A 14,289-nucleotide genomic window follows, 5' to 3' on the forward strand; every position below is an offset into this window, starting at 1 on the left:
AATATCGATATAGCAATGGAGAGTGATCAGAATGAGGTAAAAGAATCCAACCGGCTGGAGCAGCCATCGCCGCCGCCGCCGAACGGCAGAGTAGAGGAGTTTTGTCCCGTGTTCAGTACAATTTTTAGAGTAGTCTTTTGCTTGCTTTCCGTAGATTAATCCTTTGAGAACTGCATGTGGTTGTCCTTGTCCTTGTCGATTGTTTGTTGCATGTTTTCTATGTGTACATTGTGCTTTTTTTGTGTTGCTAACCCTAGACATCGTTAGATCTCTGAAGAACCTGCAATAATCCCATTCTCTTGTGTCCTCCCGCTACTCAGGGTGAACTGGAGCAACAACTGCTGCAAGCGAATCCCATACTAGAGGCCTTTGGCAATGCCAAGACCGTCAAGAACGATAATTCATCGCGTTTCGTAAGTCACACACACACACACGTTTCGATAGAGACTCTTCCAGTAATCCTTGTATTTGTGGTCCTTTTTGTGCAGGGCAAATTCATACGGATCAATTTGCCTCTGGTTTCATCTCGGGCGCCAACATCGAGACGTACCTGCTGGAGAAGTCGCGGGCCATCCGCCAAGCCAAGGACGAACGTACATTCCACATCTTCTATCAGTTGCTGGAGGGCGCCTCGCCGGAGCAGCGCGAGAAGTTCATACTCGATGATGTCAAGTCGTATGCATTCCTGTCGAACGGCGGCCTGCCAGTGCCCGGTGTGGATGACTATGCCGAGTTCCAGGCCACCGTCAAGTCGATGAACATCATGGGCATGACCTCGGAGGACTTCAACTCGATATTCCGTATCGTGAGCGCCGTCCTGCTGTTCGGAAGCATGAAGTTCCGGCAGGAGCGCAACAACGACCAGGCCACGCTACCCGACAACACAGTGGCCCAGAAGATTGCCCATTTGCTCGGCCTGAGTGTGACGGACATGTCGCGGGCCTTCCTCACGCCGCGCATCAAGGTGGGCCGCGACTTTGTCACCAAGGCCCAGACCAAGGAGCAGGTGGAGTTCGCTGTGGAGGCCATTGCCAAGGCCTGCTACGAGCGGATGTTCAAGTGGCTGGTGAATCGCATCAATCGGTCGCTGGACCGCACCAAGCGGCAGGGGGCCTCCTTCATCGGCATCCTCGACATGGCTGGCTTCGAGATTTTCGAGCTCAACTCGTTCGAGCAGCTGTGCATCAACTACACGAACGAGAAGTTGCAGCAGCTCTTCAACCACACCATGTTCATCCTAGAGCAGGAGGAGTACCAGCGCGAGGGCATCGAGTGGAAGTTCATTGATTTTGGGCTCGATCTGCAGCCCACCATTGACCTGATCGACAAACCGGGCGGCATCATGGCCCTGCTCGACGAGGAGTGCTGGTTCCCCAAGGCCACCGACAAGACGTTTGTCGACAAGCTCGTCTCGGCCCACTCGATGCATCCGAAGTTCATGAAGACCGACTTCCGGGGCGTGGCCGATTTTGCCATCGTCCACTATGCCCGACGGGTGGACTACTCGGCGACCAAGTGGCTGATGAAGAACATGGATCCGCTGAACGAGAACATTGTGTCGCTGCTGCAGGGCTCGCAGGATCCGTTTGTGGTGAACATCTGGAAGGATGCGGAGATCGTTGGCATGGCACAGCAGGCCCTGACCGACACCACGTTCGGGGCACGCACCCGCAAGGGCATGTTCCGCACCGTGTCCCACCTATACAAGGAGCAGCTGGCGAAGCTGATGGACACGCTGCGCAACACGAATCCCAATTTTGTGCGCTGTATCATACCGAGCCACGAGAAGCGGGCCGGCAAGATCGATGCCCCCCTGGTGCTCGACCAGTTGCGTTGCAACGGCGTCCTCGAGGGCATACGCATCTGTCGCCAAGGCTTCCCCAATCGCATACCCTTCCAGGAGTTCCGCCAGCGGTACGAGCTGCTCACTCCGAACGTCATCGCCAAGGGCTTCATGGACGGCAAGAAGGCCTGCGAGAGGATGATCCAGGCGCTGGAACTCGACTCGAATCTGTATCGAGTCGGTCAGTCGAAGATCTTCTTCCGCGCGGGCGTCCTCGCCCATCTCGAGGAGGAGCGTGACTTCAAGATCTCCGACCTAATCGTGAACTTCCAGGCGTTCTGTCGCGGCTTCCTCGCCCGCCGCAACTACCAGAAGCGGCTCCAGCAGCTGAATGCCATCCGGATCATTCAGCGCAACTGCGCCGCCTACCTCAAGCTCCGCAACTGGCAGTGGTGGCGCCTCTACACGAAGGTTAAGCCCCTGCTGGAGGTCACCAAGCAGGAGGAGAAGCTCGTCCAGAAGGAGGATGAGCTGAAGCAGGTGCGCGAGAAGCTCGACACGCTGGCCAAGAACACCCAGGAGTACGAGCGCAAGTACCAGCAGGCGCTGGTGGAGAAAACCAGGCTCGCCGAACAGCTGCAGGCCGAGACTGAGCTGTGCGCCGAGGCGGAGGAGTCGCGCTCGCGTCTGATGGCTCGCAAACAGGAGCTGGAGGACATGATGCAGGAGCTGGAGACGCGCGTCGAGGAGGAGGAGGAGCGTGTATTGGCCCTGGGCGGTGAGAAGAAAAAGCTGGAGCTGCACATCCAGGACCTCGAGGAGCAGCTGGAGGAGGAGGAGGCCGCGCGCCAGAAGCTGCAGCTGGAGAAGGTCCAGTTGGACGGGAAGATCAAGAAGCACGAGGAGGATCTCGCCCTCACCGACGACCAGAACCAAAAGCTGCTCAAGGAGAAGAAGCTGCTCGAAGAGCGGGCCAACGATCTCTCCCAGACGCTCGCCGAGGAGGAGGAGAAGGCCAAGCACCTGGCCAAACTGAAGGCCAAGCACGAGGCCACCATCGCCGAGCTCGAGGAGCGCATGCACAAGGATCAGCAGCAGCGCCAGGAGACGGACCGCACCAAGCGAAAGGTGGAAACCGAGGTGGCGGACCTTAGGGAGCAGCTGAATGAGCGACGCACCCAAGTGGAGGAGATGCAGGCGCAGCTGTTGAAGCGCGAGGAGGAGCTCACCCAGACCCTGATGCGCATTGACGAGGAGTCCGCCACCAAGGCCACCGCCCAGAAGGCCCAACGTGAACTCGAATCGCAGCTCGCCGAGATCCAGGAGGATCTCGAGGCCGAGAAGGCGGCCCGCGCCAAGGCCGAGAAGGTGCGACGCGACCTCAGCGAGGAGCTCAAAGCACTCAAGAACGAGCTTCTCGACTCCCTGGACACCACGGCCGCCCAACAAGAGCTGCGCTCCAAGCGCGAACAGGAGCTGGCCACGCTGAAGAAGTCGCTGGAGGAAGAGGGTGTGAACCACGAGGGCGTCCTGGCCGACATGCGGCACAAGCACTCGCAGGAGCTGAACGGCATCAACGATCAGTTGGAGAACCTGCGCAAGGCCAAGTCCGTGCTGGAGAAGGCCAAGGGTACGCTGGAGGCGGAGAACGCCGATCTGGCCACCGAATTGCGCAGCGTCAACAGCTCCCGGCAGGAGAACGATCGACGACGCAAGCAGGCCGAATCCCAAATCGCAGAGCTTCAGGTGAGTGGCGAAAGCAGAAGGTGGCCGAACGATCTCTATTCTGATTCTGTTTGCAGGTGAAATTGGCCGAGATCGAACGCGCACGATCGGAATTGCAGGAGAAGTGCACAAAGCTGCAGCAGGAGGCGGAGAATATCACCAATCAGCTGGAGGAGGCCGAGCTGAAGGCATCGGCAGCCGTCAAGTCGGCCAGCAATATGGAGTCGCAGCTGACGGAAGCGCAGCAGCAGCTGGAGGAGGAGACACGCCAGAAACTGGGCCTCAGCTCCAAGCTGCGCCAGATCGAGTCCGAGAAGGAGGCGCTGCAGGAGCAGCTCGAGGAGGATGAGGAGGCCAAGCGTAACTTTGAGCGCAAACTGGCCGAGGTCACCGGCCAGATGCAGGAGATCAAGAAGAAGGCTGAGGAGGATGCCGACCTGGCCAAGGAGCTGGAGGAGGGCAAGAAGCGGCTCAACAAGGAGATCGAGGTGTTGGAGCGACAGGTGAAGGAGCTGATTGCCCAGAACGATCGCCTGGACAAGAGCAAAAAGAAGATCCAATCGGAGCTAGAGGATGCCACCATCGAGCTGGAGACGCAACGCACGAAGGTAGGTCCCTGGCCCTCGTCATATTCCTTGAAGGACTCCCTTTGCTAATCCCCAATCCCAATCCCAATCCCTCATAGGTGCTCGAGTTGGAGAAGAAGCAGAAGAACTTCGACAAGACCCTCGCCGAGGAGAAAGCCATATCAGAGCAGATCGCCCAGGAACGCGACACTGCAGAGCGGGAGGCGCGCGAGAAGGAGACCAAGGTGCTGTCGGTGTCCCGCGAGCTGGACGAGGCCTTCGACAAGATCGAAGATCTCGAGAACAAGCGCACGACACTCCAGAACGAGCTAGACGACCTGGCCAACTCCCAAGGCACCGCCGACAAGAACGTCCACGAGCTTGAGAAGGCCAAGCGCGCCCTGGAGTCGCAGCTGGCCGAGCTGAAAGCACAAAACGAGGAGCTCGAGGACGACCTCCAGCTGACGGAGGATGCCAAGCTGCGTCTCGAGGTCAATATGCAGGCCCTGCGCTCCCAGTTTGAGCGCGACCTGCTGGCCAAGGAGGAAGGGGCGGAGGAGAAGCGGCGAGGACTGGTCAAGCAATTGCGCGATCTGGAAGCGGAGCTCGATGAGGAGCGCAAGCAGCGAACGGCCGCCGTGGCATCGAAGAAGAAGCTGGAGGGCGACCTCAAGGAGATCGAGACCACGATGGAAATGCATAACAAGGTGAAGGAGGATGCCCTGAAGCACGCCAAGAAGCTGCAAGCACAAGTCAAGGATGCGCTTCGCGACGCCGAGGAGGCCAAGGCGGCCAAGGAGGAGCTGCAGGCGCAGAGCAAGGAGGCCGAGCGCAAGGTCAAGGCCTTGGAGGCAGAAGTATTACAGCTGACCGAGGATTTGGCCAGCTCGGAGCGGGCCCGACGGGCGGCCGAAACGGAGCGCGACGAGCTTGCCGAGGAGATTGCCAACAGTTCCAGCAAGGGATCGCTGATGGTCGACGAGAAGCGGCGACTGGAGGCCCGCATTGCCACACTCGAGAAGGAGCTGGAGGAGGAGCAGTCCATTTCGGAGGTTCTGCTCGACCGCAGCCGCAAGGCGCAGCTGCAGATCGAGCAGCTGCCCACCGAGCTAGCCAACGAGAAGTCCAACTCGCAGAAGAACGAGAATGGACGCGCCCTGCTCGAGCGCCAGAACAAGGAGCTGAAGGCCAAGCTGGCCGAGATTGAGACGGCACAACGTACCAAGGTGAAGGCCACCATCGCCACGCTCGAGGCCAAAATCGCCAATCTGGAGGAGCAGCTGGAGAGCGAGGGCAAGGAGCGACTGCTGCAGCAGAAGGCCAACCGCAAGATGGACAAGAAGATCAAGGAGCTGACGATGAACATCGCAGACGAGCGGAGACATGTCGACCAGCACAAGGAGCAAATGGATAAGGTAAGCAGCCCGACCGTTCCTGACTGTGGGATGGTTATACTAAAGGATTCGTTTTGCTCCCACAGCTGAATAGCCGCATCAAATTGCTCAAGCGCAATCTGGACGAGACGGAGGAGGAACTGCAGAAGGAGAAGACACAGAAGCGCAAGTACCAGCGCGAGTGCGAGGATATGATTGAATCGCAGGAGGCCATGAACCGTGAGATCAACTCACTCAAAACTAAACTACGGTAGGTGCAGATCCCTGTTCGATCAAGGGTTTTGTGACGGAAGGGGGAAGTCTCTAGCGCTATGTCTCTCTTTCGCTCTCTTCCGGGATTCAGATTCTTCCTATATTGTTTTGACATTTTATTGTTTTGGTTTAAGCTCCATCCAAGTGGCCGAGACCGAAAAGGCCAATGCCTATTCGCCCAAAAAGGATGCCGCACTCATTATGAATTGTGAGGGTCTGCATTAGGTTTCGAATCGTTTCGCTTCTTTCTCGTAGGCGCTGTAAGTGCTGCTGGCCAAGATCCATAGTCAGATCCTCAGACCCAGACCCAGACCCAGACCCAGACCCAGTGAATGTGAACCAGAAACCACTCCAAACCAAAGAAAACCTAGCAACCACACCTCTGTGTACATCTCTCTGCATGTTAGGAACACACCATCCAGCAAAATCATCCAACAGTGCGAACTAATGCCGTTCAAACTCCTATTTTAAATAGAACTTGGTTCGTGCAACTCCAACCTCTGTTCTGTTATTTTTGTATTCCCCCATGCACTGCACGTCTACCCAGAACCATCCTCTACTATATATTGTAAACCCTGATACTAATCCTGCAACTTGTATGTCTCCCTTTCCTTTAGACGCACCGGCGGCATGGGCCTCAGCTCCAGCCGGCTCACGGGCACACCTTCATCGAAGCGCGGAGGAGGCGGTGGTGGGGGCGGCGGCGGCGGTGACGACAGCTCATCGGTGCAGGATGAATCATTAGATAGCGAGGATTCGGGCAATTGACGCGTTAATTATTAGGTCAAGATCGAGAATAGGACGGAGAAGAGATGAAGAAGAGAAGAGCAAAATAAACGACGTAAACCAACAAAACCAACATTTTATAACGACAAACGAGGGGGAACGTTGTGAGTTGCTGCGGACACCGCAACTCTACGGTTATACCCGATACTAAGTCAGTATGGCTCTCCTCCGGCAGACGCCGCTAATATTAAACGACACGACAAAGAGAGAGACAGAAAATCAGTCTGAGCGTGACGTCGGGCGCTGCGTAGCCACTGAAAATTGATTTCTTGCTTTTGGCTACAAAAATGATCCGATCTGATCCAGATTCAGCAATCTGATAGATATGGTCATTATCTATGATTCTGCGTTTTTAGTTTTCTCGAATGTGCAATATTGTGGATGCAACAGATTTTCGTCTTTTGTGGGGGCGGAAGGGGTGGGGCGAAATTCTGAGATATACGTTTTATAGTGAGATCTAACAGAAGTGCGGATACCAAATTTGGTTACTCTAGCCTTAATAGTCTCTGAGATTTGTGGATGCCCCAGATTTTCGTCCTTTGCGGGGGCGGAAGGGGGTGTGGCGAAATTTGGACACAAAACGGTCAAGGTCCGATATCACAGGAGTGTGGATACCAAATTTGGTTGCTCTGGCTCTTATAGGTTCTGAGATCCTTGAACTCATATTTTGCAATTGACAAAACCGACCATGAAACCTGTGTGTTAGAGAGAGACAGAGCGAGAAAGAATGAAATTGTTTTCTTGATTCTGGCTATAATCATTATTCGATCTGGTTCAGATTTTGCACTGTAGAAGATATGGTCATCCTCACCGATTCTGCGTTTTTGGTTTTATCGTATCTTTAAAAATGTGGATGCCACAGATTTTCGTCCTTTGTGGGGGCGGAAGTGGGCGGGGCGAAGTTTTGAAATATTTTTGTAGCAGTGACATATCACAGAAGTCTGGATCCAAAACATCGTTGCTATAGCTCTTATAGTCTTTGAGCACTAGGCGCTGAAGGGGACGGACGGACGGACGGACGGACGGACGGACGGACGGACAGACGGACAGACAGACAGGGCTCAATCGACTCGGCTATTGATGCTGATCAAGAATATATATACTTTATGGGGTCGGAAACGATTCCTTCTGGACGTTACACACATCCACTTTTACCACAAATCTAATATACCCCAATACTCATTTTGAGTATCGGGTATAAAAACATAAACAATGAAACAAAAAAAGCAAAAAGAAAAACAATGTTGTCAAACACTCCAATTTCCCCCAATTTAAATTTATATAAAACAACCATAAACACATAAGAAACTTTCCCCGCATCCCTCGATTGGCTGCCGATCGGAGCAAGCATCGAAAATAAAAACGAAAATTATGCAACTCAAAAACAACCGAAACCCAGAAACTTATTAACTTCCTTCAGCATATCTTTAGGATACACTCACTTCCACGTTGCAATCAATCTTTAAATACATACATAAATACCTAACATAGAACAGCCCGTAGCATAGCAATACGATGCAATATGTAATTCATGCATTTAACAACTAAAACGGTTCTCAAAATGGAAACGAATCCGAACAGAGCAGAGTAAAAACAAAAGATAATCGGAAAGAAAATGTTGAACAAGCAACTAATGTACGAATTTAATTTCGTTTTTGTTTAGAACTAAACAATAAAATTTGCTATATTATATACATAAAATGATTTTGTACTGTTAGCCGTTAGGTTGCTCTGGATTGAGGAATAGGAAATACAGAGATCAGTGTATAATTTCTAGAGTTATTCATGATCTCGGCATGTATTCTGGTTCTCTTCAAAATTGGGGTAGTTTGACCGGAATTTAAATTGAAATTTGTGCTTTTTAGTGTGACCATATTTTCCAATTGTTATCGATACCATCGAAATTAGATTTTTTCTGCATACTTTAGAGCACTGGAAATACCATTAAATCGGAGGGAATTTTAAGAAACATTAAAAACTGAACATGTGATTTCTTTCCTGCAAGCGTGGATTTAGAAATAATAATATGCCATATTATTTAAGAAAAGATAGAATATACATAAATGAGAATATAAGTTTATTAACATTTTTACATATATACAAACTGATGGCTACATACTACAGTACAGGTAACTGGCTGACTAAGATGTACGTTTAATCCTAGAAAAAAAAATCGAAAATCTCATACAATCCGTGGTGTCCGCAAGTTCGCTAGTTGTCCCGTCTATACCGATCCCACCAGTAAATAGACGTTCCGGACCTCCGGATATTGCCACCACAGGTACTAGGCCTGTGGTGACTAAACCACTGGTGGGAGTCCCACCAAAACGACAAGTTTTTGTTTCACGGCTGGCCCCTGACCTCACATCTAATGATGTAATTGCTTTTATTCAAAGCAAAATAAAAGCCGTGGGTTTAAAGGTGGAGAAATTTAACTTCTCTTATGCCAGGGAGATAGCCTCGTTTAAGATAAGCATCTCCCCAACTCAATTTGACACCATTTGCTCCGCCAAATTTTGGCCGGAGCATTTGGTGGTGAAGGAGTTTAAGGCTAAGAAGAAGAATAGGCCCCCCATATCCCTTCCAAACCTTTCCAGTGTGCCACCCTCAACCTCAACCTCAACTTCCTCTTCCTCAAACTTCCCGTCTTGCTTCCACCTTTCCAAAAAAAACTAACTTCTCTTTTAGTAACCTATCAGAATGTAAGAGGCTTGCGTAGTAAGCTCAGCATTCTTTTCCGGGATAGTGTTGCATTTGCTTCCCACGTTATTGTGTTTACTGAAACCTGGTTAAAGCGGACATTCTTAGTTCCGAGGTTTTGGCAGAGTCGGTACACAACTTTTAGAAAGGACCGTTCGTCTCGACGGGCAGGGGGGGTTCTAATTTGCAGTGGACTCTTACTTCACGTCGGAAACACTTCACAGTCCAAGTTCAACAGGAACTGGAATTCCTGTGTGTAAAACTGATTCTTTCCCGCTTTCGCTATATTCATTACTTGCTCGTATAGCCCACCTTCTTCGGATATTTCAATTTATGAGCAGCACTTGTCCGCTTTAACCGCTGTTTCTTCCTCGCTATCTGATAAAGATCGTATGATAGTTCTTGGTGACTTCAACTTGCCAGGAACTGTTTGGTCTTCGGTAAACGAGTCTAGTATCCTAGTGCCCATGTCACGACATGACTTTTGTTGACGGCTTGCTTGACCTATCCCTGTCTCAAGTCAACCATGTGAATAATTCCTTGGGTCGATTGCTTGATCTGTGCTTTGTATCGGATCCGACCATAGTGTTGTTAACCCGAGCCCTTCCGCTCACTATACCTGAAGACGCCCTACCACCCTACTTTCGAGGTGTCGGTAGATATAGGACAACTGTATTGGATCGGTCGAGTAGGCTGCCCGAACGTGTCCGCTGCTTTCGTAAAGCCGAGTTTGCGAAGCTTAATAACCTCATTAGGGATTTTGATTGGTCCGCTTTGTACTTGTGCACTGATATCATAAAAGGCACAAACATTTTTTACAATGCTCTTGGCACATTTTCGATTCTTGTGTCCCGCTTTCTTGTCCGACTAGATCTGGAAAACCCCCTTGTTTACCAAAGAGTTATCCAGTCTAAAAACTTAAAATCAAGACTTTATAAAAAAATTTCAAGAAGTGGGTTCTCCTACTTCTCACTCTCGCTATGTATTAGCTCGATCAAACTTTTCAGTTCTTAATGCTCAATGCTATAAGAACTACCTATCTCGATGCAGGATACGTTTTCTCAGGACCCTAAACAGTTTTACAGCTTCGTAAACAGTAAGCGTAGAACGTCCGCACACCCATCCTCGCTATCATTTTGTAATACGTCGGCAAATAATGATCAGGCAATTGCCGATCTTTTTGCCCCAATTCTTCCAAACCACCTATTCTGAGGAAAGCTACTCTGGTCATCCCGTACCCATACTGTTTACCGAGGTCGAACGGCATTTTCAGTCCCTTGTTAAATGAATGTTCCCTACTTCATGATCTTCGACTAGTTAAGCGGTGTTTTCACCGGTCCAGACGGGGTTCCAGGTTGTGTACTCAGGTACTGCGCCGAGGCTCTGTGTGGACCTTTGCTTAAACTATTCACCCTATCATTGATTCTTCTTGCTTCCCCCGATCTGGAAGGAATCGTTTATAATTCCTCTCCATAAAAAAGGTAGCAAGTCTGATGCAAAAAATTATAGAGGTAATAGCAAAGTTATCCGCTATTCCTAAAATGTTTGAGAGGGTTTTAACTCCGCACTTGCAACATCTCTGCAAGTCACTTATATCTCCAACTCAGCATGGATTTATAAGGCGGGCGATCAACCACCACGAACTTGTTAGAGTTTACCTCTTTCATTATTAAAGGCTTTCAAGGTAACCTTACAGACGGATTTATTTACACCGACTTAGTAAAGCATTCGACTCTTGTAAACCATTCCCTTTAGCGCATAAACTTGACCTTTTAGGGTTTCCGCCCAACCTCTGAGATGGATTTCTAGCTATCTTTGTTCTAGGTCTCAAAGAGTCCTCTTCAAAAACTCCCTCTCTTTCCCAGTAAAGGTTTCTTCGGAGTACCACAAGGCAGCCATCTAGGCCCCTTACTCTTCACACTCTTTATTAATGACTTACCTTCAGTATTAACATACTCTCGAGTACTTATGTATGCGGATGATGTTAAACTCTGTGTCCAGTACAAGGACATTTCATTTCATTCTCGCTTGCAATCCGATCTCAATAACTTTCAGTCATGGTGTTGTGCAAACTTGTTACACCTTAATGCCTCGAAATGCAAAGTTATGACATTTCATCGTTCTAGCCCTTTGTTGGCTCCTTACACCCTATTTGGTGGTTCTCTTGAGAGAATTACCCTGGTGGATGATCTGGGTGTTATGTTAGACCCCAAGTTAAAGTTTTCCGAACACATTTCTACCATGGTAAATAAGGCCATGAGCGTGCTTGGGTTTATAAAGAGGTGGTCAAAGGAATTTGACGACCCCTATATAACAAAGACTCTCTATACCTCGCTTGTTCGTCCGATCTTAGAATACGGCTCCTGTGTATGGTGCCCTCAGTACAAAAGTACACCAGGACCGTATAGAATCAGTACAGAAAAACTTTTTACTCTTTGCTCTGCGGGGCCTTAACTGGGATGCGGGTGTAAGACTCCCATCTTACTCTAGTAGACTACTATTAGTAAACCTCCCATCCTTAGTTAACCGTAGAAAAATGCTTGGTGTGATATTTATGCACAACTTGATCAGGGGTGACATAGACAGCCCTGATCTGTTGAGCCGCATAAACTTCACGATTCCTATTAGACTGACTAGAAATTTTATACCGTTGTTCCTTCCACTTTGTAGATCGAATTATTCCTTGCATGAACGTTTAGGGTCTTATGCTCGGATTATAATTCCCTCTACCATATTATATCACCACTAATTCTCTCCTCTTATTAAATTATTAATCCTTACACACCTTTCTATTAATTAGTAACTGTAGTGGTATTTGTACTTTGATTGCATGCTTAGTTTCTTAGTAAGTTTAGTACTAATTTTCCTCGAATGTTAGTCTAATAGCTATCTTTCTTGCATGTTCGCGTTTGGTTCGGCTACGCACCGCGCGTCATGCGCAGCGCCCCTCGTCGGTTGGGCGGGAGGAGGGCTGCGTTTTGCCTGGGATCCGCGCGTAACAGCCTTCTGCTGGTGTCACACGGGCCACTTGACGGTGCAGTAACTGCATCGCCTCTGAAAGATGCAGTCATTGCATGTCAACGTCCACACACCATACAGCAAAATCATCCAACAGTGCGAACTAATGCCGTTCAAACTCCTATTTTAAATAGAACTTGGTTCGTGCAACTCCAACCTCTGTTCTGTTATTTTTGTATTCCCCCATGCACTGCACGTCTACCCAGAACCATCCTCTACTATATATTGTAAACCCTGATACTAATCCTGCAACTTGTATGTCTCCCTTTCCTTTAGACGCACCGGCGGCATGGGCCTCAGCTCCAGCCGGCTCACGGGCACACCTTCATCGAAGCGCGGAGGAGGCGGTGGTGGGGCGGCGGCGGCGGTGACGACAGCTCATCGGTGCAGGATGAATCATTAGATAGCGAGGATTCGGGCAATTGACGCGTTAATTATTAGGTCAAGATCGAGAATAGGACGGAGAAGAGATGAAGAAGAGAAGAGCAAAATAAACGACGTAAACCAACAAAACCAACATTTTATAACGACAAACGAGGGGGAACGTTGTGAGTTGCTGCGGACACCGCAACTCTACGGTTATACCCGATACTAAGTCAGTATAACTCTCCTCCGGCAGACGCCGCTAATATTAAACGACACGACAAAGAGAGAGACAGAAAATCAGTCTGAGCGTGACGTCGGGCGCTGCGTAGCCACTGAAAATTGATTTCTTGCTTTTGGCTACAAAAATGATCCGATCTGATCCAGATTCAGCAATCTGATAGATATGGTCATTATCTATGATTCTGCGTTTTTAGTTTTCTCGAATGTGCAATATTGTGGATGCAACAGATTTTCGTTCTTTGTGGGGGCGGAAGGGGGTGGGGCGAAATTCTGAGATATACGTTTTATAGTGAGATCTAACAGAAGTGCGGATACCAAATTTGGTTACTCTAGCCTTAATAGTCTCTAAGATTTGTGGATGCCCCAGATTTTCGTCCTTTGCGCGGGCGGAAGGGGGTGTGGCGAAATTTGGACACAAAACGGTCAAGGTCCGATATCACAGGAGTGTGGATACCAAATTTGGTTGCTCTGGCTCTTATAGGTTCTGAGATCCTTGAACTCATATTTTGCAATTGACAAAACCGACCATGAAACCTGTGTGTTAGAGAGAGACAGAGCGAGAAAGAATGAAATTGTTTTCTTGATTCTGGCTATAATCATTATTCGATCTGGTTCAGATTTTGCACTGTAGAAGATATGGTCATCCTCACCGATTCTGCGTTTTTGGTTTTATCGTATCTTTAAAAATGTGGATGCCACAGATTTTCGTTCTTTGTGGGGGCGGAAGTGGGCGGGGCGAAGTTTTGAAATATTTTTGTAGCAGTGACATATCACAGAAGCCTGGATCCAAAACATCGTTGCTCTAGCTCTTATAGTCTTTGAGCACTAGGCGCTGAAGGGGACGGACGGACGGACGGACGGACGGACGGACGGACGGACGGACGGACGGACGGACAGACGGACAGACAGACAGGGCTCAATCGACTCGGCTATTGATGCTGATCAAGAATATATATACTTTATGGGGTCGGAAACGATTCCTTCTGGACGTTACACACATCCACTTTTACCACAAATCTAATATACCCCAATACTCATTTTGAGTATCGGGTATAAAAACATAAACAATGAAACAAAAAAAGCAAAAAGAAAAACAATGTTGTCAAACACTCCAATTTCCCCCAATTTAAATTTATATAAAACAACCATAAACACATAAGAAACTTTCCCCGCATCCCTCGATTGGCTGCCGATCGGAGCAAGCATCGAAAATAAAAACGAAAATTATGCAACTCAAAAACAACCGAAACCCAGAAACTTATTAACTTCCTTCAGCATATCTTTAGGATACACTCACTTCCACGTTGCAATCAATCTTTAAATACATACATAAATACCTAACATAGAACAGCCCGTAGCATAGCAATACGATGCAATATGTAATTCATGCATTTAACAACTAAAACGGTTCTCAAAATGGAAACGAATCCGAACAGAGCAGAGTAAAAACAAAAGATAA

General features: G+C 49.1%; 1 pseudogene; it reads left to right on the forward strand.

Moving 5' to 3' along the window:
- LOC117195254 lies at positions 1 to 6,548 on the forward strand (annotated as a pseudogene).
- Positions 6,549 to 14,289: the final 7,741 nt, after the last annotated feature.

Source organism: Drosophila miranda, unplaced genomic scaffold, assembly GCF_003369915.1.
Source record: "Drosophila miranda strain MSH22 unplaced genomic scaffold, D.miranda_PacBio2.1 Contig_AX14_pilon, whole genome shotgun sequence".
Lineage (NCBI taxonomy): Eukaryota > Metazoa > Arthropoda > Insecta > Diptera > Drosophilidae > Drosophila > Drosophila miranda.